Here is a 27,834-nt window from a genome sequence, read left to right as displayed (position 1 = left end):
AATTCACACATGCAGGTAACGTACTAGGAGATTCAAGGCTTTGCTTGTTCTCAAGTACATTGTTACCTATGAACCATATTTTTAAAATGCATTTTGAGATTTGAGCTAATAATGTGAGTGACATTCAGTGAGATTGCCAAATGCTGGTAATTTACTTTCATTTTCACATTAATGTGGGCCCACCTGTGATGAATTGGAAACTAAATAAGCACATCAGTTTTAATTAGATATTTCAGAGACTGGATCTAGTTAAACAGCAGCATTCATTCTTATCTATTAAACAGCCACAGAGACAACTGCATTCCTTGCCGTGAGTTTCCTCTCCTTCCCTCTCACCTCCTTGGCATTTCTCTCCTCCCCTCTTACTGGAATATTTTAGAGGAAACAGTCTAAGCCGGGGGACTCCTACAGGGTTAATAACACAGTTATCACAGCATTGCCTTGTCTAGATGATTTTCCAAATTATACAGGAATTAAGGTTCTAAATATTTTTTTATTTCACAATGGAAACTAAGCAAAAAATGGAGCAATTGGAATAAGTTCACAGTTTTGGCTTTGCCAAATGGAAGTGACTGTCTATTGATAGTTGTGGGCTTGTCCTGCTGCACTGCTGGGATCCAGCGCCAGTTAACCAGGGCAATTTGGGGACCACTGGAAGCATTTCCACCCCTGGAGGGGAAGGGAGCTGTAAGCAGGGTGGAAATGCTCAGTGCTGTGTTGGAGCACAGACCAGCAAGCAGTCAGACCAGCAGCCTGGGAAATGCCTTTTTTTTTTTTTTTTTTTTTTTTTTCTTCTGGGCAGGTGCTGACAGTGAAATCTGCCTTGTACTGGCCTCAGTTTTTCCCCTGGCGAGTCAGCAGTGCGGCTGAAAGGCAGTTTCATGTTGCTGAATGCTTGGTGTTTGTGTTGAGGCTACCAGCAAACAGTTGTTGTTGTTTTCTGTTTCAGCAGACAGTCATTCCCTGCAATAAAAACACTGCGAGGGATTTGTGTCTATTTGCTGCTCAAATGCATGCAGAGATTTTTCTCTCCCCCTGATTCCACCTTTTCTCCCAGGCTTTGCAGCCTCGCCCTCCTCTTCAAGGCAGTTTTCAGTAGAAACCTCAGGTCTGGGCTTCACAGGCATGTTGCAAAGCAGCCTTGCAAGGAAGAAAAGGCCCTGGGTTGAATTTATTTTTATTTAAATATTTCTGCAACATCTTGATAGATTGAATGACAGCTTTAAGAAAAGTCTATATAATTACATTTTTCTCTGTGTGTAATATTAACATACATAACTGTTTCTAGAGCTATTAATTACTGTTTAAGAGCCATAGCAGTTGTAAGTGTAACCTACAACTAGTAGTAGGAATGAACTTTGAACTACAGCCTTTGGCATACCTCTTGTTCTCATACTCATTTTTCCTTGGAGTGGTGAGAAAGTTGCAACTGCTGTCAGGGGAGCAATTGGTGTTGGTAAAGCTGATGTTTTGACAGAAAACCAGCTTTGTGTCTTTACTACCTCCTCCTCTATTTTTATCATTGGTATTTCTGAAGGAAAGGCAATCAGGTTCGTAAATACAGAGCATGCAGTGCTGGGGGGAAAGCAGCTTTATGTGGAGGCAGGCATGACATGTGTGAACACCTTGAAAATATTTGCCCAAGTCCTGGCTTGTTGCATGGACATTTCAGCCTACCAGGCAAGAAATATTTTCTCTGTGTATTTTATAAGTAACTGAGGTGTTTGGATACAGCACAGGAAATAAAAGGGAGAGCCTGAAAGTAAATTCACATCTAATTCAGATTTCAGGCAGTTTCACTTAAAAATATGAATGCTTTTAAACAAAAATATTTAGCATTTAAGCTCAAGACAAACAGTCCAGAGCTGCCCCTGCTCTGTGAGCATAACCCATGGCATTATCTCAGCACATCCCTGTACTAAGGTGATTCAGAAAAGATTCCCAGGAGATGCTCACAGGCTTTCCTTCCCTGAATCTTATGTGAAAGAGTAATAAATAGTCATAACCTACTGAAAATAAAGTTGTGTTGGCAGCTTCACAAAGCCAAACAAATTGCTTTAAGCGTATTGCAAAGCATTTAAACACACAAACATATTTTGATGAAAACACTTTGTGTAGTAGCTTTAAAGAAAGAGAAAAGATGTGCTAAGTGAACACAGATATATAACACGGAAAATAAATTTTTGCAAATAGTAGGTCACACCTGCTTTTTGGACAGCCTCCATGCTCCCAGATCAAGCAGGGCTTCATCAGAAAGCCTGACTGCAGCTGAATTTTGAAAGCTACAGACAAGCGAGGAAGGCTTTGTTTCCTCTCTCGAGATAAGAAAGTGTGCTGTAGTTTTGCTGGAGATCAGAGTCAGGGATGAAGGGGAAACTATCGTACATTTTTCTGTGTTGAGCACAGCAGTACAGAAGTTCTTGATTTCTCAAACACACTTCTCTGCTGTCAATCTTTTGTATATTTCAAGCCTGCATTCCTGGTTTCAAATGTTGCAACATCCAAATCTTGATTTTAATTTAGTCATTTTCCATTGGCTGACCTAAATTAAAGGATGGTGTTTGGCCTGCTTGCTTACTGTTTGTAAAGAAGACAGATTTACTGCTTAGTCCCCTACTTAAACAGATTTTCTATAAGACAAAGAGGATGCCAAGTATTTATTAATAGACCCCTCCTAATAATGGTGTTTTAATTAAAAGGGAAAATGAGGTGGTAGACTTAACTTCTTTATACTACAGAAGAAGTGTAGGAAATTGTGAAATGTCTGATTTGTCCACTCCCATTCCTTTCACCTTGGTTTAGAAATCTGTGGAGACCTGTCCTAGATGCAAAGGTTAAGAAGAATTAATGCTACAGCAACACATCCTTTTTGGTCAGGGTAGTCTTTGATTTCTGGATATATATGAGTTTAAAAAACTCTCCTAGATCCTAGTCTTGCAAAGCATTATATAAAGCAATGCATAGCAATTACTAGAATATGTGAATCATTCTGCAGGCCCTCTGTGAAATATGACTTTTCATAAAACCTGCAGCATTCCTTGAACTTGGGGTAGTGCACAGAAACAGCGCAATGAGAAAGAAAGTCAAGGCCAGGAGCAGCAGCCTAGCAAGGGTTGTCCAAGATCGTGGTATGTGCCAGTGTCCTGACCCCACAGCCATCCAAAAGAAGTCAGTGAGAAACCATAGCTACCTCCCTTTTTTCTGAACTTGAGGGGTGGGGATGAGGAATAATGCTTTGCTGCTGAAGAGGGGGAAGATGATTAAACCTAGAAAGCCCTTTGAATGATGCAAAGAGCTACTGCATAGAAAAGACAGAGGACAAGGCACTAGCATGAGCAAGTGCCATGTAAATACTAAGGCATCAATGGGTATTTTATGATTCAGATGAAATCTTGTTCAGAAAGGCAGACGTTTCCAGGAGAGAGCTCATTCAAAACATGTGAAAGAGAAAAAGGGGTTAAATTTTCTAGGCAGACATTGACTCATCATATCATAACAAAACCTGCTAGAGCTGGTTAATGATGTGTCTGATACTTCAGCAAGTGACATAATGTTGAAATTTGGAATCAAAGCTGTCAGGAAATTGCTCCTTGCTCAAACACAAGATATTCATGATGAAAACCTGTTGTAATCTCCCTCTCCTGAGCCATTATGCTAAAGGGGCAAGGGGGAGTATTGCCTACTGACATTTCTTTCTGATCCTTCTTGAAGTGCTGCAGCTTTTCAGAGAAGTTTCTAGGCAGGGTTTTCTCTGATGATTGCTAATATGATACGGCAGTCCTTCAAAGGAGCAGAGCACATAGGACTGCAGCTTTGGGGCTTATTTATGCAATCAGCAACAATGATTTATTTTATATATTTTTTTTTTTTCCAGCTAAACAGCTCAACATACAACTAGTGAACATAAGGACACAGTCCTTCCAGTGTTGCCCTCCCAGGTTGTCCCACTTTTCAGGCCAGTCACCATTCTTTGGGGTAGGGTGGGGTCATGTCTGTTGTGGGATGTCTCTTCAGGAGGGAAAATTGCAAGTGCTCTGTTGTGTATCAGTGTCTGCTGGTCAGCTCTGCAAACGGTCTGTTGAAATAGGGGAGCTATGGGAAGGAATTCATACCTATGCCACAGTGCAAGTAATTATGGTAAGAAGTGTGCTATGTTGCTAAATTTTCCACCTGTGATGTGAAGAGAGGTAGGTGGGCAGTTCAACTTTCTGATTGAGTCCCTTCTGGCCTTCTTCAGATCAGCAAATCTGTCTACATTTTACTTTCCCTTTTCTCTTGTTCCAAGATCAATTTGATGGTTTAACACAGAAGGTAAATGTGCAGTGCCCAGGGTGGAAACCACTCTCCGTAGTTTGAGGGCTAAATTAAAGGTTCTGGTACATTTCTGCTGAGAATGTGAGGTGAATTAATTTGTTTGTGTCTGTATTCCTTTGATGGGCACTGCCATGGCTAAATCAGGGATGTCTGGTACACTCATGAATCATTTCCAGAGCTGTCATTCCTGGTTGTGGGGTGGGAATGCAGTGTCCTGCAGGCACCGCAGCACCACGGACCTGGGGCTCCTGCTGCATGTCTGAGCAATTGAGCCGTAATTACTCTCAAAATTAAGCATAGGTCTTAACATTTGGACTTTGGGAATATTTAGACAGAGCTCAGGGTGGGATGACTGCTTAAGCCTGGATCGCAAATGTACTTTTTTGGTCTTTTGCATAGGATTAATTTAAGTGCCCAAGGACTCTCAGGCTCAACATGAAGGTGCCCAATGAATTTAAAAATCTGGAAACTTGGGCAAATTCCTCCACTTTGATCTCCTAAACACATACCCTGAATTTGTATGGTGAGAATCTCAGTTTATGTTTTAAAAATATTGAGGGTTACAAAATAATCTTGAAGTCGTGTTCCCAGGGTAAATCACTACACTGGTTTGTCTGAACTGGGATGTAGGCATCTACAGATCTCTGGGCCAGACAAAACTGTTTCAGAGCCCCAAACCCTGCGGCTGGGCTACGTGACCAAGATTGATGGAGTCCTCACACTTACATTCTCTGATATGTTTTTTCTCCATGTTTTGGCATGTTCCTGGGTGGTAGCTATGCAGAGCCCCAGTGCTGCGTGCACTGTCAGATGAAACTAAGCCCTGCCAACACTGAACAGTCTCACAGGCACCAGAAGCATTAAGGTTGTGCTTGAAGAGTCATGTTCTCTTAATCCAGCTCCACAAGTTTCTAGCCCATACATTTATTGTAAAAATTAAAGCCTTTTTTTTTTTTTTTTTTTTCTTTTTGGAAGAGGAAAGCAATATTATGTCTGCAACATTTATTTATAGTAGTTGCCAAATGGTACTTTGGGGATTCTCCTTTTTTTTTTTTTTTTTTTTTTTTTTTTCTTTGAATCAGTGAAGGAGCAAATCCTCTATCAAAGCTGTGAAATAACTCCATGGTTCTTCTATAAACATTTTGGTGGCACTACAACTCTAGCATTACCCCTTTCTTCCTAAGCCAGCCCTGTTTTTTTTTTTTTTTTTTTTTTTTTTTTTTTTTTTTTAATTATTATTAAATCCTGCATTTCAGGGAAGTACTAGTAACTGTGAAAAAATTCTGAATACAATTTTTTGAGTGAGAGGACCAGCTTATAGCCTAACATTAAATGTTCGCCTCCTGGAAAAAGGAGACTGAGATGGCTCCTTCCTAGGGCTGCTGTGTCATTCACTTTCTGCACTGGTCTTTGGTTGTTCCACCTAAGCCTTTCTCTACGATCCCATAGAGATCCCTCTTGAGAGGGGCTTTGGTCCTCCATTTCCCCCAAAGAGAAATTATCTGTTGGCTCACCTTACTGAACTGACTTGCTCTGCAGCCATGGGATGTCCACATCTGATACAAGAGTGCGGGAAGGGCACAGAAAATGGGTCCACAGTAAGTGTATAAGCAGGGATGCTTTTTTCAGTGGTAGCCTGCCTTTACCCCAATTGAAGGATAATGCCAACTGTCCCCTGTGGCACCTGATTTCCTCTCTTTGCAGTCTAGAGACATACATGTAGATGGACGCCTCTTGGTCCTCCTGCAGCCATCCCTGGAGTGCTGCCCAGCCAGCAGGACAGATGGCTCACCATACAGCAGCTGCTGAGCCACCCTTGGTGTCTCAGGGAAGCCTGTTGAGGCGGCTGGTTTTCCTTGATACACCCTGCTGCTGCTTGCAGAGGTCCAGCAGCTGCTGTGGGAGCGGCCAAGCCTCCTGGTTAGCAGCAATGGGGCAGCCAGATGTGGCTGGCAAACCCTGAACCTGCCTAAAGTCCCAGCTCTTGGTGGGTGGGCAAGCCATAGTTCATGGAGCCCAGGGGTGCAACCCTACATGCATGGTCTCCCCTCATGCTGCCTTAAGCTCCAGAGCCATCGTTGGCATGCAGATGTCATGAGGGATATTTCTGGGTAGGAAATATGCTGGTCTACCAGTGTGGTCCACAACCCAGGCTTGCAGGAATAACATGTTGTTGATGGAGTGAATCCCAGGGAAAAGCTCACGGAGCTATTTAATTCAACAAATGCCTCTCTGAGATCCTTAGAACAGCGGGTCTATAAAGCTCCTTCAGTGAGTTCATATCCTGCATAAATATTGTGCAGTTAGCTTTTCCCTCGTGTATGGAAGTATGGCAGCGTGACGCCATGCTGACAGCAAGCGGAGCACAGGAAGGTTAAGCAGATTTTAAACAAGACCAGAAAGCACCTCGTTTTTGTTCAAGTTAGTTATCTGGGTATTTTAAGATACCCGTGTCTGCACGTGAAAAGTCTCCTGTGAAAGAGATGTACATTATTTTCTGGCTATCTTAAATGTCAAAATGAATTTTAGTTTGAAGTGTTTCATATCAAAAATAAATGCCTGTTCTCTCAGCAGAAGTATATCATATTTTAGTGCCCATTGCTCTCAGGTTTTCAATTAGAACTTTGAATCACATTCCTGATTAATAACAAGCAATCAATCATAATTAATTAGTTAAAATGTTCAACCGTTAAAATCATTACCATTAATTAAAATAATTATCTCTATTTTGGCTGCACTTCATTGCCATTTCAGGGAAATGTGTTGCTTAACTCTACCTTTTGCGCTCAGTATGGGATTGTGGTGACTAAAATGCATATTAGAAGTGGGGGCATGACTTTCAGAAAGCTGGCTTTTGTAGTACAGTTAGTTAGCTTGAAATAAATACAAATGCATCAATTACTTATTTTTTTTTAGTAGAATTATTTCTCCTTAGCTTAAGAATATCTCTAATGGATGAAGAGATACTGTGTCAGGACTGTTAGCTCTTTTCTACAGATTTTATTCTTTACAAATGTATATCACATAAGTCTTTCATAAATAAAATATGGCATCGATACTTTTGCAGTATCATATTGGATATCCATGTTCTCAGATGGAGACCATTTTCCTCAAGCTAAATACTAAGGCAAGTAAACTTCAATCAAACACTGAGGAAAAGAGAAGTTCTGCTTCTACTGAACAGATACATTTGATTCATGAAGAAAAGTGTGGGGATGCATTCAATAAAAGGATTTAAGCTTCAAGAGAGGGGCATAGACCCACTGGGCATGAATCTCAAATTGTCATTGCTTTAGCTGCCCCTTATTGTGGTCAAATATCTCAAGTCCTCCTGTGCTCCCCAGAAACCCATTATGTGTTTGGTATCAGCCAAGAGATAATAGAGAGATGGGAATTTAATCCAAGTGTGTGCTTGTGTCAGATATGCATCTTAACGTGCAGGTAAAAGCTTTCCATTTAAAATGTAGGCAGTTTAAATATAAGGTTATTTCTTCCTCATTTCTTTACTTGTCTTCTAAATAATTATTTGAAAAAGAGATGTCTGTTTTAGATGCTATGAAAAATGGTTGAACAAAGAATTATTTGAGCTTAGCTGGATGTGAGCAATACACTCATTACTCAGGGTATGGTGGATCTCCAAACTACAGCACCTCTAAATTATAGCACCCCAGTACCTCCACAGCCAGCAGTCACGGCAGTGTCAAGGGTGATGCTGTGAGATCTGAGGCAGCAGCAAGAGATAGATGGGGAGCTCATAGGAGAGCAGAGGAATAAGTGTCTTTACAACCACTTCTTGTGGTTGTAAACTGTCTGTGAGGCTTCTTGCTGTTTTAGTGTGTGTTTAAATCCCAAGCCGCCTAGGAGGGTTTCTTCTGTCTTAGCTACTATTTAATTCTTTGAACACGAAGTTAGTTCTGGCAATCATCTGGTTCAGCCTCCCTGCTCACACACAGCTACATACAGCAAGCTGTCCTGGGCCGAGTCCAGACAGGCTTTGCAGACCTCCAAGGATGAAGACTCCCCAGGTTCTCTGGCCTCTGCCAGTGTTTGACCACCCTTACAAAGTAAAGAAGGTTTTTCTTACATTTATACAGAATTTACTGCATTTTGGATTGTGTCCATTGCTTCTTGTCGTGTCACTGGTTACTTCTTAGGAGCATCTGACTATGTCTTCTTTATCCTCCCATCAGAGTATTATTCATCCTGTTATTCCTCCTCTTGCTTCAGTTGGTGAAGATTTCCTGTACTTACAAAAATGGTCAGCACACACTTGGGTCACTTTGGCCTGAAATATGGCCTTAATTTCCCGGAACTGTGATTCAGATAGCTGTTCATTGCAAGACCTCTCTGTGCCCACCTGGGACTTTTTGCTATGTAGCTATTTCTTTAATCAGTGAAATATCACCTTACAGATTTGACACTCTGCTATGAAGATGACAGACACAAATGTGCCCTTTGAAAAATCTTTTTTATATGGAAGGTGGGCGATGTCTACCTAAGGCACATGAATTGGAATAAGGACACTTGAGTTCTGCTCTCTGTCACAAATTTTTTGTATGACCTGAGATGTCTCATTAGTAACTGACCAAAAGCCTGCTGGGAGTCTTTTCATTTGCTTTAATGGTCTTTGAATTAGGTGCTTAACTTTCTCAGACTCTCTGACCAATTTATATAAAGGAGATGGTGTTATTTGCCTATTTCATTGGGTTGTCACAAAGTGAAATACACTACTACAAAGTATTTTGGGATCACTGAGTAAAGAGTGTGCTATTCAAGTGCAAAGCATTATATAAATCTTTAGAAGCAGTAATAAAAATGATAGAGCTTCCTTGGAAAACTATGATTTCTTTTTGCCTTTCTATTTCTAGAAAGACATGTCATTTCATGTTTCCCCAAGGCATACAGCATCATCTTAACCATGCAGGGTCAAATCTAGAGTCATATCTTGGTGACCTGTTCCAGAGGATAGTGTGAAAGAAAAGACTACTTTTACTCAGTTGAATTTAAAATTTTGTGAATTTTAACTTTTAAACACCAGGGTTGCAGGGGTCTCTCACAATGTATTATGGAATCATGACTTGAGTGATGCAGTTGGACATGACTTAGTACAAAGCAAATAGGGAGACAGTTCTATGGATAGAATAGGGATAACAGTTCTATGTTATTTGATAGAAGTGATCTAATTAACAGGAGTTTCTGAATATTTACTTAAGCAGATACAAAACATTCAGATAACTGGAGAAAAAAAAAAAAAAAAGGAATGGCGGAATGGTTCATTCTGTAGGAAAAAAAAACAACACACAAACACATTATTTAAAACATCATTGTAAACAATGTTGTAAATGCAATGGATTTCATTCCAATGCATTTTTCTTTACTTTTTTACTTTGTGTGTAATAGGTAAGAAAAGTTATAATCATCTCCCCGTGTGACTTTTTTTTTCTTTTTTTTTTTCTGGGACAAAAACAAAAGCTATCCAATATTCTGTTATTTATTATTACTAAAATATCAGGTAAACCTGAAGTAAATCTCTGAACTGTGTCAAGTTCAGCCATTACCAGGTGATGCCTATTTGGTCTGACTTCCTGGAAGAGTGGTTCCAGACTTCAGGCTGGAGAATCAGGCTGACTTCCCTCAGAAGACAGTGGCATCTACTTTTTGTGGAGCAGCCATCAGTTTTAACTTCCAGTCCAGAGCAGGATTTAAACTTGCAGCAGAGTCTAGAATACCAAAGCATTTTGTGAATCCAGATCTTTCTTGTTTTATTTTAATTTTGTAAGAATTTCACAATCTGAACAAAAGTGGCAAAACTAAAAACCTCATCATTACATATGGCTTCTGTGAAAATGAGGGAAAAAATATTTTTTTTTTGTTTTAGATTTTAACTCTCTCAATATTTTTGTGGTTCTTAATGTCTTTCTGAAGTTTGTTACTAATTTCCCCTGCTGGCCTGTGTGCATTCACTATCTTAAATACTAATGTTATAAATCATACCATTGCAAAAAAAAAAATTGTTTTTTTTTTTAATCCTGCTTGAAGGACCTGATATGTTGGCAGTAATGAAGAAAGCTACTTGAAGAATGTAAGAACTTGCTAATCAGATTGTTAATTGAGTATGCAAGCTTCACATAATACAAAGGCAAACTGTGAAGGTGACGATGATAGCCAGACTTCATCTGTTGAGTTGGAATTAACGATGAACAAAATCAAGATCCCTTTGTGGTTGATTCTTGTCCAGCTGCAGCCAACTATAAAAGACCCATCAAAGAAATCAACTCATTAGTTGGTAATTCTGTACAACTTCAAAAAGAAATTCTTAACCCCTCATCAGTCTTTCTCTGACAACCCCTTAAAAGCTGTGTTAATACAAAACAAAAAACATTATTTGCTTCATCAACTCAAAGAAATGGCCTGCAGGAAGATGGTATAAACTGAGGCTTTTAAAAACAGATCTATCCATAGGTAGAACAGTCAAACCACAAATATATTGTGACATGCACAATCTCCCCCAGTCACCCATGTCACACAGTGTCAATAGCCTGTCTGTTTCACAGAAAAACTACCCTCACTTTCAAATAAGTTTAATATTGTAACAAAACTGACAAAAAACAGTGAATTCAGAAACAAGGCTGCCACTATGTCCTTATTGGCCTGTCATTTCATCTGGAACTCTCCCCACTGGGGGAAGTTGCTAAACCAAGGGTGAATTAAGGATTATGGCTGTATTAAATTGGAAAAGAATGTGTTTCCAGGGCAAGACGTTGTAGGATATGAACTGTCTATTCAGTCGTCTTGTTGCTTCTGTGAGTATGTACATAACATTTCACTTACCTCAGTGGGACTACTATGAAAAAGGATTGCAAGCTTGAACACATATTTTATATTTTTAAGGCTTGATTTTATCAGACGTCAGATATCAGATCCAAGATTTTTCAACCCTCCAAAAGTATTGTATTAAGTGGACAAAAATGCTTGTACAACCTCTATCTTACAGGCTTTTTAAAAATCTTAGCCAATATTAGGTATGTGAGTATGTATGTGTTTAGGCATGTAGGTATATGATTAGCTTTGTAGGAAGCATTATTCTGGATAATCTGATAAGAATGATGTGTGTTTATATAGATATATTACTTTCTTAATGCAATTTCTATTATTACTATTTTAAGTGTCTGTATGTTAATTTTTCTATACTGCATTTAGACATACAGCATCTTAGGGGAAAGTAGAAGTTAGAGAAAATTAAATAATGATGGGGAATAATCCCAAAGGTGTTATTTTGATCATCAGCTAAATATGTATTGAATAGTAGACAGCAATTTCAAACCACCTTTTTTCCACTTTATTCCTCTCCTTTTCCACTGTTTTTAAGTTGTATTCCAAATTAGTATTTTGCAGTAAAGACTACGTTTTTATTTTATTTTATTTTATTTTAAATTCAAATGGCAGAAGCTGAATGTTTAGAGGTTTTGCTTGCTTGTTTTTGAAAGACTGATTGCACACTGTAAACTATCTCACCTGTATTCTTCTGGGGTGACTCTAATATTCTTTAGAGAAGGCCCAACAAAAATGAAAGCAAGAAATTCAGTACACTAATAGAAGCTTTAGGTCAGGATTCACATCTGGCTTTTAACTGTAGAAACATTTTATATTTTCAGGGACTGGTATAAGTGAGGGAAATACTCCTAATATTCTCTGAGGCATGTGGGAAGGTATGAAGTTTCTCTGTCTTTTGTAGAATCTAAGATAGGAGAAGATCCATTTTTCCTTCCTGTTTGCTAGCTGCTAAAATGTTTCTGGACCTCTACATGGTGAAGTATGCATGACCCCTATTGTGGAGCCAGAACTGCTAGTAACCTTTGCTTAGAAAGAGCAATTGTTTGAAAAAAATCATTTTGTGTGGCACTTTTAATCCTGCTTTTATCCTATTTGTTAATTCTGCTTTTCATGAGGCTTGTAAAGACCCTCACTGCTTCTGAATTGTGGCTTCACTGCTCATGGATTTGTATTTGATGAACGAAGACTCTTTTGCCTTCCAGTCCAGGGCAGAAATCTGACTTTCAGTTTGAAGTTCAGAAATACACTTGGCTAAAATCTCTAGCTGAAGTACTTGGAGCCTTCTTTGTATGAGAATAATGTTAATTCTTGTTCTCTGACTAATTATGGTTTATGTGAATGCACTGGGTGAAGACAGCAGACAAGTATGATTACTTCTCCTTGTCGGCATGCCTGAAACTTCTGAAATTAAATGTTCCTGGTGTACCCTTGGGGATCAGCCTTGAGGCTAAACTCCGAGGAGTTTTGCAAAGGTTTTCAGACCTGTCTGCCCATCTCTCAGTGCTCCAGTATCAGAGAGCTTGCAGTGAGCCAAGCCCAGTGCATTCATCTCTGGGACCCATTTAACCATTTGACCAATTCGGACTTCCTTCTTCAAGAGGCCCTTGCCAAATGCAGAGGAGAAGTGGCGAAATTGAGAGACAAGTGGAATGCAATTTGAACGGGAAGAAAATAGGTGGGTGGGCACACGTTGGTGCGAGTGGAACATTTTGTGCCGTAATGTGTTCCTTCTTGCTGAATTCACAATTCGCAAGTGTGTCCTATAATTAACACGTTGCCATTATCAATAAATGCTACGAAGCAGGACTGGGGAGAATTGGCAAAGTTGTCACCGCTCGTGCGAGGGCCATCCTGATCAAACCGACTCCTACAATGATGCGGAGCTGACGGGAGCCGAAGAAAGGACGCCAGAAGTTGGCATTCTGGGTGTGAGCCTTTCTCTCCCGCAGCCCCGCGGTTTTGTCTGGCTTTCGTTCAAGCCAAGTTGGCATGTGCTGTCTCTTAGCAACTGCGAGCTGGCTGCTCCGAGCCGTCCGGTGGTGACGTGCTGCTTGGCCACCCCGCCTGAGTGGTGGTGGTGATGATGGCCACCATGGCGGAGTCATACCCCCGGCTCTCCAATGCCTCAGCTCATCTGTGAGCTACCTCCCCACTTCCTTCATCCAGAGTGCTGTGGAAAGCCAGAATCTGGTAGGACTGATAGGACTGGCACTAATATGTCCATTTTAGGCCATCACCGCTGTAGGAACAGGGATGCAAACTATTTTGACATGTTGGAAGATGTCCTCAGCACATCTGTTCCTTTCCTCTGCTGAAAGCTTCCTCACGCTACTGCTTGACAAGGTGGGCTCTGCTCGGTGACAGCAAGCATGTGCACAGATTTTGCCCACTGCAAACTACACTTGTGGGGTTGTTGGGAGGCTACATGCACTAGTTTTATTCTGATTTTGTGAAAAAGTTTCAAGATCCAAAATAGAAATTATCCAAATGTGGATGTTGGACATGACCCCTATTTGTCAGGGAAATAGGCTTTGTCATTGTAGCAGACAGGCCCTGGCAATAGCTGGAATGGTGCAGCTCCAAAGAGAGAACAGCATCATCACAACTCATTTGGCTGCTTCCACCTGATGACAATTTTCACGCAAGTATTAGAGCAGCTTAGTATGTGAGCTAACACAAATCACTTCACCCTTTCTACATATTGAGCAAACACATTTACAAATGTCACCTGTTATAAAAAAAAAAAAAAAAAAAAAAAATCACAAAATTATTTTGTTTTTAATTTTGGTTAAAAGTTTGAGGTTTTTTGCTCAGTTTTGGTTTTCAGTATTTTTTGGATCCCTCCTATGTTCTCCTTTTACAGGCACTAGTCCTTTATGGGTATTATTACTATTTGCCTTTGCTTTCTACCTCAAAATTTAGTTTTTAAAATGTTAAGTTCAGTTCACAGATTCCCATGCCTTGGCTACATCTCAGAGCAGTGGACTTAAAAAGGAGGAATAGGTCTTTGCTTTTTCCTGGGCTTGATCTTCACTGTGTTACCATCAAAAATGAATGCAGTCATGCTTATGTAAATGTATTCCTTTAGTTTTACTTTCCAGCTTTGAGTAGTTTTTTTATAATTGCAATGATGGAGCAATTTAGATATATTCTGCAATGCAATGTCTTAAAGACTGAGTGCTTTTGCACACAGTATTAAACGAAATTTCAGTAGTGAAACTAATGATTAAAAACAAAACATTTTTTTTTTTTTTTCTAGAAAATACAAGTCCTTGGGGAAATCAATGTCTTTGTACCATGTTATGACTCAGTGCTAACAAGACCTAGAAAGCCTACAGTCCTTAGGGAATGTCCCTAAACATCCATTTTGCTCTACCTTATCTCTACCTTGCCCAGAGAAGCTGTGGAAGCCCCATCCCTAGAGTTGTTCAAGACCAGGTTGGATGAGGCCCTGGACAAACAGTTCTACTGGGTGGCATCCCTGGCCATGGAATAAATTCTATGATTTTATTGTTTCAAGTACCTGAATAGGGAAAAATTATTATCAAGATCCTTGCAATGATTTCGAATTGACTCTTTCAGATATATTTTTCCCTCAGTTTTGCATACTACCATACCTTCTTTCTGAAAGCCCAAATAAGAACATTTTCTGGCATCAGTCAACAAGATCTCATTTGTGCTCCCATCGGACCTCTTTACATTTTCATGCAGAAGCTGAAAAGGCTCCCAGAAGCTCTTATGCTCTTTTCTGCCCATTGGTGGAAGCTAAATCACTTAACTTGCTGTTAACAATTTTGAAAATAGATTACTGAATTTCTTATTCATTTCTCTGTTGAAGGTAGCAAGTGTTTAATAGCACTTGCTATGGCAAGCAGAGTCGAGATAGGTACAAGCTGAGAGGGGAAAACTAGCTGGTAATTCATAAAGCCCTAAGTGAGTCACAAAGGTTTTCCTTTATGGGTAGGATAAAGCTAACAGCTGCTCTACTGCATTCCATTTGCCTGAGTCAACAGGCCCATTCTAATAGTTTGTTGATTATCTTACATTTTGTCAATATTGTGGTATGATTTCCATGTTTGTTTTATTATTACTCAGATTGACAACATTTTATTTTGTGAGCTATGATGAGATAGAACTTAGGGTGTGATGATAACAATGGCAATTGCAGATAAATCATTCTTAGCAGACTGTTTAGTAGTAGCTACTGCCCTACTCTAGCTATTTAATGATTTTTGCTTTTTCTCTAATGGTCCCTGATCAAACTGATATATATATATATATATATATATATATATATATTTTTTTTTTTCCCTGTAGGTTGTTCAAGCCATTGTCCCTATCACATGTGGCTGTTATTCTTAAGGGGCAAAACACATTGTCTCTTTCCTCTCAATGCCAAGTTCCTTCACTTGCCCTAGGGACCATATTTGAAGTATCTTGACAGGGAAGCAGTAGAGTGGGTCTCTGGGGTGCTGTCCTTCATGCCCTGGTATGGGTTATACTGGAAAAAAAAAAAGACTGCTTATGTCCAAGCATGGGTGGACACTATCTTGCCTAGGCTCTGTGCTGGAGGCTCAGGAGAGCCTCAGGCACTGGCCATACTTGCTGTCTCCAATGGGCACAGACTAGCACTAACTGCGTAGTTCTCAACCTGTTTGCATATCTTCTTTGATGTATGTCGGTAACCAGTCCATGTACCTATTATTGGAATGTGAAGTACTTAATATGTTCTAGAAGATCAGCTATTATGTACCTAGGGGAAATGTAATTGATTATACTGTATAAATGTATGGTATGAAGTCATACTATAGGGGACAGGGAACAACGGTTTTAAAATAAAAGAGTAGATTTACATTGGATATATGGAAGACTTTTTTCATGATGAGGGTGGTGAGAAACTGAAAGAGGGAAGTTGTAGACACCCCATCATTGGAAGTGTTCACAGCTGAATTGGACAGGGCATTTGGACAACCTGATCAAGTGAAAGATGTCACTGTCCACGTCAGGGGTGTTGGACTAGTTAATCTTCAAGGTCCTTTCCAGCTCAAGCCATTCTATGATTCTCTGAACATGCAAGGTAGCGTGTGATGAAGAGATAACCTCCGAATAGCTGAATTTGTTTTTTTATTGCTACCAATGGAAATTTACACAATAGCAAGGAGTTACAGTGACCACAAACAAATAATTAATAAGATTGTGGATCTGAACCTTACTATATTATATATTCATCCCTAAATTGCTTCATTCTGTGTTCTCCCTGTAGACATACCCTATTGGAAACATATGAAAAGTTCCAAACATAAATGGAATGTCCCTAATAAATAAATGATTATGCTGGGAGTAGCAAGAATATTTCTCTGTTTTCTTTCAGCTACTGTTATGCAAGTGTTAGCAATTTTCACAACAGTTCAGAATTCCCATACCCATCTGTAGTGATTTCCCTTAGACACCCATAAACCCATTTTCTGAATTTTTTAATGTATTTTTAACTGTGCTAGAAGAAATACTCAATTCATCTGATGTGCATAAAGCATACTACTTTGTCAAATCGTTTTTAAACTTCAGCAGTGAGTGCAGTAACATTAATTATAGCCATGTACCTTGCTCTGCTATTTCAAACTGCCCACTTTATTTATCTAAGATGCTCCAGTATCTTCTATCACTCTAATCACTAGCAAATTTATGTTACTCTTTTACCTTTTCATGCTTGCCATGGCAAAATATGTAATAATAGTCTGTAATTAAATCTTCTTCAACTTACTTTATCACTGTACATCTTCTCTATCCATTTTTGTCTTTCTACCCTCCATCAGATGATGAAACTGACAGAAAGGAAAGATACTGCTTGAGCTGCACAAATGCTTATGTGAAAACTAATCTGAAATTAATCTAAAAAAAAAAAAAAGACACATTAAATTAATCTAATATTTAATGAAGCTCTCAAGTTTTAGGATGTTAAGCCTAGTTTGGCTGCATTTGAATTGATTGTTATTCAGGTTCTGCAGTGATAGTAAGTTTGATTAGAAAGTGAAGTTTTTTGCTTAAAGTAACATAACATAAAAATTGTGTTATAGTGAATCATTAGTAACATAGCAATTTCACCTTGGCTGTGTTGAAAAATGTTCAAACAGAAGGATCAATTCCATCCATCTTTTTTTTTTTTTTTTTTTTTTTTTTTTTAAGCCATTGGAAAGCACTTTTCTTCATTTTAGTCCTGATCTCATACTTGTCTTTAGTAGTGACAAGAAATGTTGTTAAACTAGAGTAAATTTCTAAAGGAATGAACTATGTGACTGATAAAAGTAATGGGTGATCAGAGATCAAGAACAACTTCTGGCTTCTGATGAAAATGAAAGTGAAAACCTTTTTCAAAGAAAGGAAATCAATCAATCAAAGAAATTAAAATCTTTTATTGTATATTATCCAAAAGAATACAGGAATTGTGGAAAGGAATAGTAGGGATTGTTCCATCAATTTCTAATACTTAAAAAATAAAAAAGGCAAAATAAAGGTGAAATTTTTAGCTTTTTTTTTTTTTTTTTGTGTGTGTGTGATGGAAACTGGATGTGGTTGAATGAGAGTATCTTTATTAATTTTATATACAGAAATTTCAATTAGACTTCCCCTTCTAGTAAAATTTGTAGTATGTTATGAACATATGACTGACTTCCTCTGTGGGATGTTGCAATCTCATAAAACTCCTTAGGAACTTCTTGGAAGATGAAATTAAAGAATAGTGTCAGACTAAGTCCTATTAATTTCCTTATTAGGCACAAAAATTAAGAACAACAGAAATCAGACATTTCTCAAAAATCTTCAGTGAGGATTTCAGGAATTTAAATGCAAACATGATAATCAAAAACAAAAATAACAAAAAAAACCACCTTAGATTATAAGTAAATCTTCACTCTCATTTCACTTTCTGTTGTCATTGCCTTTCTCTAGTTTCTAATTTTACATAAGCGTTTGGATGCCACATTGAAAATATCCTCCTTTTTCTAGGCTTTGAGGAAATGTGTCCAACTACAAAATGCTATTATTATTATTATCTTTTTTATCCTGTGGAGTCAGTGAGGTCCAGACTGTGGGGTGGACATCTGTGAAGTTTCCTGTTTCACAAATCAAGACCAGCACCTCTAAATCCTTAAACAAACAAACAAACAAACAAACAAAAACTCTTTCAGTCCTAGGGCAAGACATGTGAGAGGATTTCTGACCTATTCTGGTTTTGGCTAGCCATGAAAGACAAAGTGGAAGACGTGGTTATCAGCTGGAGCCTGTTGTCTGGTGAAGAGGAGATGGGGCCAACTTGGCAGACAGTAGAGTCACCATGGACAAGCCTTGGGTGAGCAGTTACCAACATCTCCTGCAGAACCACGCAGCTCCTTTCCCATTTTACATCCCTTCCCTTTTCTTTTTTTCATCCATACATGCCTGGTTGCGTCAGGGCATAGTTCAAAGCTGGCAGTGAGTGCATAGCTCCAATTCTGCACTTGTCTGTGGAAGGCTTCAGACAGTTTTTGTGTTTCGTATTTCTCATCCTAGCCTAGATTGGTTACTTCCTGTCACTGTTCAGTCACCACAGCAAAATATAACAGATTAATCTTTGGCTTCTGAAGAGACGTGAAGCCCCAATGTATTCAACAGAATCCTAATGGATAGGCACTGGGGAGCCTAGAACTGGACAGAGTAATCACCAGGGCTGAGTAAATGAGGAGGATCTCCTCCTTCAGCCTGCTGGAAGTGTTCTTCCTAATGCACCCCAGGATACCACTGGATATGGGGAGCTGTAGTGTCTCAGAGAATATCCTATTTCTTGCTCGTCCTCATGAATGCAGCCTGTTTACTTCCTCCTGTAAGTCCTTGACCTGGTGACATAACTCATGAACACCACCACCACACCTACGGCAGAAGACATGACTGTCAGCCCCAGCTTCACAGGGAAGCAATCCTGCAACTTGGGGCCTGCAGAGCTACATCTGCTGTCAGAAGGTCTGCCTGGGTGGAAGACTGACACAGCTGAAGCAGCAACTCCAACAGCTGCTGGGGCATGAGCTCTGTGGCATGTCGAAACCATACCTGAGGGAGTGTATGCTACTTAGATCAGAGGTGAAGGGGCCTTGCCGCCTTCTGAGTGAACTTCTGCACAAACTGCTCCTTGTTTAGCTGCACTCAGATGGTCACATAACAGTGCCTGGGTGCTGGGTTGTGTGTGCTTCATGTCTCCCACTTGGCCAGTGGAATTGTTCTCCTTTGAGGAGGGGCCCTCCTGTGTGCCCTCCTGCCATGGCTGCCTGCTCTGGCCTGGGCAATCCTTAGGGCTGCTTTTTGTCCCTCTGGAGGTGGCCACTGTTCTTCCTGGCCCTGCCCGTGCCTGTCATCTGCTCATGGGAGAGCTGTGGCTCCTGGTAGGTCTCCATGCTCTGCTGGGGTTTCCCTGGTGCTGGACCCCCCCCCCCATGCACTGTGATCCCTCGCTGCGCTGTGGGCTGAGCCAGCACCAGAGCTGATTGCCTCAGTGAGCGACTTATTTAAAGATTTCAGCAAACAAAATTAAACCCATAGATACACAGGGTTTAGGGAGTAAATGCATGGTGGGCAACTGAAAGGCCATTCTGATGACTGTAGCTGTTGATTTTGTAGATAGATACCTGCAAACCTTTAGGTAAAAGCTTTTCTCCTACTGGGCAATGACTTGACGTTTCCACTGTGCTGTAGCTATGTGTGCCCTTTAACAGGTGATGCCAGTGGAGCAGAATTATCACACGGATCCCATGTCCCACTATTTTTAATCTTTTAAAAAACTCTCTATATGCAAGCATAGATCCATCCATTTTTCCTTGAACGTCAGTCATCATGGCTTATACATGTATATGTGTGATTTCAGGAATGTGCACAATGAGACGACAAATCTCTTTGGCATTGAAGAGAGATGCAGAAACACTACCACAAAGAGCAACAAAATTCTGTGGTATCTGGTCCTGTTGTATGGTGTCTGTGGGGGCTGGGTTTGTACAGGTTCATCTCTGTAAAGAGTGGAAAGGTTTGAAAGCAGTGACAACTTGGTCCATCTCCTCTGGCACAGCAGAGAGGTATGGGGGATAAAAAAGACTGTTAAAAAGGCAAAGATAAAGATTACAACGAATCAGTGTGATGAGGAGGATATAGATGGAAACTTTGGCAAGATACTTGGAGCAGTAGTATTTGTTGTTGTGTTTCTTTTTTTAACAGTCTTCCAATACAAGGCAGGAAAATTAGATATATACTTTTTTTTTTTTTTTTTTTTTTTTTTTTTTCCAAAAGGAGTGGGATTAGTTTTAAATTACATATTTGTCTGTGATAGTGAAGTCTGTACTCACTGACTGAGATCCATCCCAGTCCTGTTTTGTGATCAGGTGCTGTTTTTCCTTTCTGAATATTGCTTTATGATTGGAGAATGGTAAGTGTATTGCTGCAGATACAAGAAGTTAGAAGGACAGACCAGACTCTGAACAATCTCTTTATAAATAGAAAAATAAAACCAGAATTCCTAACACACTTAAGTTCAAACGATGGCAGAATATAAAGAAATATACAGGATTTCTGGCTGTGAGGCAGCCAGCAGCTCACAGTCCTGTGCTTGCAGCACAGCACTAAATGGAAGTGTAAGTTTGAGGACCATTGAACAGTGTTCCTCTCCCCAATGAATCACAATTACAGTAACACCTGGATTAATAAATTTGTGCTGATTCATCTGGGAAATTCACCTTGTTTAATAGCCCTCAAATTTCTAAATAAAGTTGTTTATCTGTGGCAGGATGAACAACTTTGTCCCAAGCTGGGCTTCAGAGCTTGTAGAAAGACTTCTTCAAGACCATTTGAAGGACTTTTCCAGTAAAACTATGAAGTGCAGTGCTGCCCTTGTACAGGCTGCTCATGTTTCTCAAGTTCTGCAGTTTCATTCTCTGCAAATAACCTCATTAGGTTTACAGCATAATTCTAACATAGTAAGATTGAGATTTTAAACAAGCTTGCAGCTCAGAAAATACCTTATATATAGAAACATGAGAATTACAGCAGCTAGACTGTCTCTGAGGGATTACCAAATATCTAATTTATGTCTCACGCATGGAAGTGCTTGAGTCATACTGCTTAGGGATGTTTTGCTGATACATATGTGTTATTTCAATATTTTTTCATCTTTTGCCATTTTGTGCCTGACAGGTCACCCTTTGTAGAGTTAAATATTCCCTGTTGCTGTAAAGGTTGATTTCAGTCTCACACCTAAAGCTGGCTGTAGCTAAATTTACCTGATTTGTGCCACTTTGCCAAGACTTCAGTCCTCTCTTGTTGCTTTTCAATATTCAGACAGATACTGTTAGCTCTTGGATTATTTCTTTCTGATATGCAGTCTTACATCTTTAGGAGAGAGAAGCATGGAGATAGATTTCCACTGCTTCTACCAACTTGCAGATGGGAATCTAATTCCCATTGGAAGTTAAGCAACAAAGCATCCATACAGCACATGAGATCTTCCATCTGCCATGCTGTGTGTGAGAGGAGGGTAAGGACATAGCACAGGAAAGGTTGTGCAGCTGCCTGTTCTGTGTCAGGCAGAGCAAGAGGTGAGACACAGCATCACTGTCCTGTTTGCCCACATCCTGACATTTGAAATGTGTTTTACTGTCCTGCCACCATCTCTGACATTAAGTGAGAGCAAAACTGTGCAAAGAGTAGAAACATCTTCATCCACTCAGGCAAGGATGTGCAAATGACATTGAAAAAAAAAACACACTATAAAAACCGAGGCTGATAGTTTGAGAGTCCTCTGAACTTCAGCTGAAATTCTCCACATCAAAAATCTGACAAACTCCACAAGTAGTTGGATGCATCTTAAATAGTTAATCAGTACATGCAGATTTTTTTATTGAAAGTTACAAATAATTTAAATACATTTTTACAATTACCGATGAAGTTCCATTTTCCCACCTTTTCTACCTCTTTTAGACATATATGGTTCTGAATAGATTCAAACCTCTACAAGATTCCCTTGTATTTGTGTTTAAATGATGCCCACCTAGCATTATTTATGCAGTAAATTCCCTGCTTATTCTGCACAAATAAGACATGTCAAGAACAAACAGGCTCTGCATCAGTGATAAATGGCACTCTACAGGATCTAGGAACATGTATCATTGGGGTTTGTTGATTATTCAGGTGACATACGGTAGTGAGAGTGATTAACGCTGTACTGCTCAAATTCATCAGTGAATAAAAGCATTACATTACCGTGTTTCAGGCTGAAACAAGCTACTAAATCAGACTCTTGCAAGACAGCGAACATTCACTTTTCCTAAGTACTAAATAAACCTTGCATCTTTAGGTTAGAGGAAATTGGACATATGAAGAAATTGTAACCAATGCTATCCCTGTAATTTTGAAATGTGTTAGATTTTTAAAGAAGACTCCTAAAATTCACCAAGCTTTATGTCTGATTGTGAGCATGAAGGCAGTGAAGCTATGTATAGCTTTGAGAAAACATTGCAAAAATTATATTTTTTTGAGAAGATTCTTTAACTGACTTTTGAAAGAAATTAGAATGTTGGAAGGCAGAAAGGTATGGAAAACCAATGCCTGTAGTTTTTCAAGTATATTTGGGAAAGGAAAAAATTGAACCTTTATCAAGCACAAGAAATATGAAACCAGAAAAGTTGTTCAGTGTATGCATGAAGGGAATAGCCTACTCTTCCATTGTGGATTTTTCACTTCTACACTGGTGAAAAATCAACAAGAGCCTGTCTGGCCGAACTGGACTGATGAAGTTAGGCACCTCATTCACCATTTATTAACCCAAATTCCAGTTCCTTCAGCAGCCAATATGAAAGAGTCATCAGAGCATTTTTTTTTCCTGCAGTTTACCGTGTACACTGAAAAACTACATTACAGCTCAGGGTAGGAAAGTGTCATGGATTTTTTTTTGAGGAGTTTAAGGGCTATTGCCATGCAAACAGTCCAATGTTAAAAATGGTCTAGCTATGTACTTTAGAAAGGCAGGAAATCTACTTTCCAGATTTAAAAGGCTTGTGCATAGGTTGCTTTGGGAGAGCTCAGGAGAGTGACTGTCACTTTCCTGACATTTTAAAGAAGGCACCTGAGACCATTCTAGAAAATTCTGAAATATATATGTTTTCTTCTCCCTAAGAAATGTGAGAATCTGACATATTTAACAGACATGCATGTATACACTGCTAATGAAAAACTTCAGAACTAATAAAAATCTTTCTGAACTAGCTTTTCTGTGGCATGTGTGACATCTACTGAATACAAGACAGTGATGATATGAAAGTTTCATTGGCACACATTTGGGCTGACCTACATATAATCATTGTGCCTTCCTTACAGATGAAGCAACGTCCTAAACAACTGACAATAAATCCTTTAGGTCACACCAGATCTTCAGCTGGTAGGAAGTGTGAGCAATAGCAGAAAACTGGCAAGTATATCTCATCTGGTTTTCAAAGGGTGGAAAAGTAATTGCTTCCCAAAAGTTTAGTGGATACATAGTTTTTTGTGTGTGTGTGTGTTTTTTTTTTTTTTTTTTTTTTTTTTCTTCCCTATCTCAGAACAACAAACTATTTTAAAAATACATAACTTACAGTTACAAAGCCTATCTTGGCCCTGACTGAGCCAAGTAGCTAGGAAAATAAGGAATGCCTTCATTTCAATTGAAAAGATTGAAGGGAAATGTAACAGCAGTCTTCAAGCTGTTACACAGCTGAGATCCATGCTGCAAAGTGAATAAATCTTTCTAATGAGAGGAATGGATAAGCATGGGTTGAGTGACATGTGGAAAACATGGTAGTTCCATCTCTGGAGGCTTTTAAGATGAAGTTAGCCACATATCTCTTGGGAGTTGTTTTTAGTACAGCTGATCTTGCTTACACATGCAGTGGGGCGCAGCAGATACCTGAGCTCTGGTTTTCCTGCTCAGACAAATCTGTCTCCACATTTATCTGGTGCGAATCAGGATTGCTGCCTGTGGTGCAGAAACGATGCAGCAGGTCTTGCGAATTCAGGTCCAGTCCTGAGAAGGCTTCCAGTACTGCAGGGCTTTACCAACAGTATTAGAAGTGTAAACATGGTTTATCAGGCACAGGGGAGGCCTGAACACAGGTTTCCCACATCCCAGGTGATTAGTCTAATCACCAGGATAGACAAATAGCTGCCTTCTCTATGATGTATATAGTTATTTGCACAAAACCACTCAATTAAGGATCACTACTCCATTATAACCAAGCAGTTAGGACACTAACTCAGGCAGATGAATTTCCTAAGTGTTGGGCCCTCTAACCATGATTCGTGCAGAACAGAAATCCTACCCTAAAAACAAGTAGCCATCCTCATAAAGGGTGTTTTCATGCAAAAATTGAGAAAAGCATTGGCGTCAATGACTTGAAAATTTCTCACAATTTTATTTCTTTGAAAAAGCCTGTGCCCCTTCTGTACATCTAATTTCAATCTTGATTATCTCCTACACATTTGCTACTGTTACATTTCCAGCTCTCCAGAAGGCAAGCTGGCGAGGTTCTCCCCTTCTGGTTAACAATGATCACTTCCCAACCTTCATGACATAGATTGTAACTCCACATTTGGGATGGAAAGAGCTGTGCTTCCCAATAGCTGCTGCTTACAGGGTAACAGAGTTTTAAATTAAATCTCTGCACCTAGCTTTCATATATTAAATGCAAGGAAAGCTCCTATGAATCAAGCCCCCACTAAGAAAAAAAGATTTTAGGGCCATTATCAGCTTTTCTGGTATCTTGTCAGGCTTTCAATTTCTTTAGCTTTGCCTTCGGGATTGCTTGGTTTTGATTTACAAAATCAAAACCTGCCCCTGTGCTTGTTTCTCTTTTTCTACTCTCCCTGGTAGGTTACAGAGATATTCTTTAGACCACTATTGGCAAAATAATGCATGCTAGGTGTCTTTTCCAAGGTCTGAAACTTGTCCCAATCCAGTGCTGGCATGTCTCTCTAACTTGCAAAAAAAATCTGCTCCTGTCGCTTTTCCTTAATTGGATATTATCCAAATTTCATCAGGCTCCTAGTTTTGCCCAAATTATGTTTGTCTGGTCCTGCCACCAGTAATCTGATCTACACCATCAGGTAATTTTGCCCACCTATGACTGTTAAAAGAGCCTGGGATCTGGTTCTGGCTCTGTTCCCACTGAAAATTTCCATTCAATTCAAAAGCAGCTGGATGAGATCATTTGTTTGCAAATCAAGGAAAGGCTTTAAAGAGTGATGTCTCTTCCTAAATACATTGGAGATATTTGGAAAAAAAAAAAATCTGCTGATTATTTTTATACTAGGATGACTGAAATGTGAGCTAGATTAGGAGCAATCCAGTTAGCATTTAAAAAAAGCCAAAAATTGCAGTCTAAATGCCAAAGATGCAACTGTAGCCCACTATTAATTAATGTACAAATGAGTTATGACATAACAAGTTACTGCTATAAATGGCCTGTACAAAAAAGAGTGTCAATGTATAAATGTTGCAAACCATTTTTAGGGTGGCTAACTGCACACTCTTTTGTCTGCAAGAGCATTGGACAAGGCAACAAAGGCTGGTCAGAGTGCCAGAGGGCTGGTGTCCCAGCAGCAGGCTGTGTGGGTGCTGAGGGATGCTGAAAGTGCAGCCAGAGCATGGCTTGCCACCGTGGCTTAACAGGTAACCAAGACATAACAGTGCCTTTCTTTTAACTGCTTCATGATATAGGTAGGAACAAATTACTTTCTGTTGCTGCGTATAAAAGTTTTCAAGGCACTCTTTTTTCTTTTCTTTTTCTTTTTTTTTTTTTTTCTTTTTTTTTTTTTTCCTCTCTCCATGACAGACTAAAGAACTCATTGGTGCTGTAATGAAAGGCAGACTGCGTTCCCTGTCATGTCAAGAACGCTGCATCGGGAAAGTCGACATGATTTCATGGCTAATGATTCACTCGCTAATATCAATGTGGGCTGCAGTGAGGATAACCAAGTTGAGCTGTCTTAGATCAAATGATTCAATTAGGCCAGCTGTCCCTATTTGTCATGGCTCAACTCGCTTTCAAATTACCTTTCCAAAGTGTGTACGTGCCTTAGCATAGAACTTAACAGCTCGACTGTTTTACAAAACAGGGATATTTAGGCATGATGATACGGGGAAAGAAAGACATCCCTTTTCATCTGCACTGAATATTTTCCTTAGCAGCTACAGTATGTATTTGCCAGGGTAAACTTTAAACATCACAGTCAAATGTGAATCACTTGACTCTCTTGACAACGCTCTTTTGGATTTCTAGACTGTCTTTGGGCAGATTAATGAAAAAGAAAAGAAAAACTAATGATGTGTGTGTGTGCACAAGGGCAACTGACACAAAAAGGAGCAAAGGGTTCATAGAAACCAATAAATAAGTGCATAGTCCCTCAGATGGATCCTACAGATGTAAACCAAGCCAAAGTCAATAATGCCCAATGATCAATCATATGATGCCAAGTTAGAAGCTGTTCTGCAGTGTGTTGGTTATCTCAGTTAACCTACTGATTCGCTGACGTTCTCTGTGGGAGAAGCAGCTTGCTGTCCCTGGGCAGCAGCCCTCAATGCCACAGCGGTGAGCGCTTTGCAGGGACAAAGTGGAGCTGGTGGTTGGCAGTATCAGTGTGCAGAGCCGGGGCTGAATAGGCGTGGAAATTAAATTACCCTTGGTGATGGTCCCTGCAGTGTAGGACAAGGAAGCTTTTCCTGCTGAGGCTGATGCAGAAAGAAAGCAGTGGCTCTGCTTGCAGAGCTTTCACCTCAAGGCATCCATTCTCTCCTTAGCACTGCCGAGGTGGTAAATGGGTGAAAGAACCACCTGGATATACCTGAAACAGATGAAAGTTATTACAAACATACTATCACAGCTGTTAATAAAGTATCACATATTTCCTGTAGTTGGATTTGGCTCATAATTTGGGCCTTCCCACTTTAAATATTTTAATAAGATTCCAGTGGTGTCTGAAAATTATCCCCTGCTGTCTCTATAGCTTGTTTTGCACTATATATATTTATTTTGCCTAAGCTCTCTCTGGCAATCATACCAAGTTGGAAAATAGCAGTAGTGTTTACTAGAAAAATAAGACAGTTTTTCCCAGCTCTGCACTGAATATCTTGTAATTGTTGAATAACTTGTAATGCTATTGAACAAAATATACTATTGGTTTGGAAAAATGCTATAATAGCAAAGTATTTTCCATTTATCTAAGAGGAACAGTTAAAACTGGAGCAGGCTGAACTTTGGTTCTGAAAACTGTGTGAAGGCCTGTCTTTTTATCACCCACATCTGTAACTGAAAATAGAAACATCAAGTTAAAAAGTGTTATTGAAATACTAAAAATCAGAACATTCTGAGCCGTTCTGTTTAGAATTTGTTCATCTTCTGATCAGTTATGCTGTTAAGCAGCACTCTGTGGAGTCCTTTGAAATGATTGGTAGGAGACACTAGGCATGCAAAGAATATGCTATTTCGATGCTATTAAGCAGAGATACAATAAATCCTCATTTGAGTTGTACAGCCCAGAACAGCTCTCTGGGTCCTTTTGTTCAGAGCCACAGTTAGGGTTATAGACTGCTGATGTTTCTGTCCTGGTGCAGAGTTAGGAGGCAGTGAAACGGTGAAGTCTCTGTCTCCA

The 27,834-nt window shown here is 39.6% G+C and overlaps 1 long non-coding RNA gene across 1 annotated transcript; it reads left to right on the top strand.

Moving 5' to 3' along the window:
* Nucleotides 1-275: 275 nt before the first annotated feature.
* LOC311433089 lies at nucleotides 276-27,096 on the top strand. Its single transcript, XR_014690561.1, has 5 exons — nucleotides 276-310; nucleotides 3,875-3,938; nucleotides 23,530-23,624; nucleotides 25,729-25,855; nucleotides 26,019-27,096. It is a non-coding gene; the product is annotated as an uncharacterized lncRNA (long non-coding RNA).
* The last annotated feature ends 738 nt before the right edge of the window (nucleotides 27,097-27,834 follow it).

Source organism: Aythya ferina (assembly GCF_964211825.1).
Source record: "Aythya ferina genome assembly, chromosome: 2".
Taxonomy (NCBI): Eukaryota; Metazoa; Chordata; class Aves; order Anseriformes; family Anatidae; genus Aythya; species Aythya ferina.
This window is presented reverse-complemented; position numbering and strand designations above follow the sequence as displayed.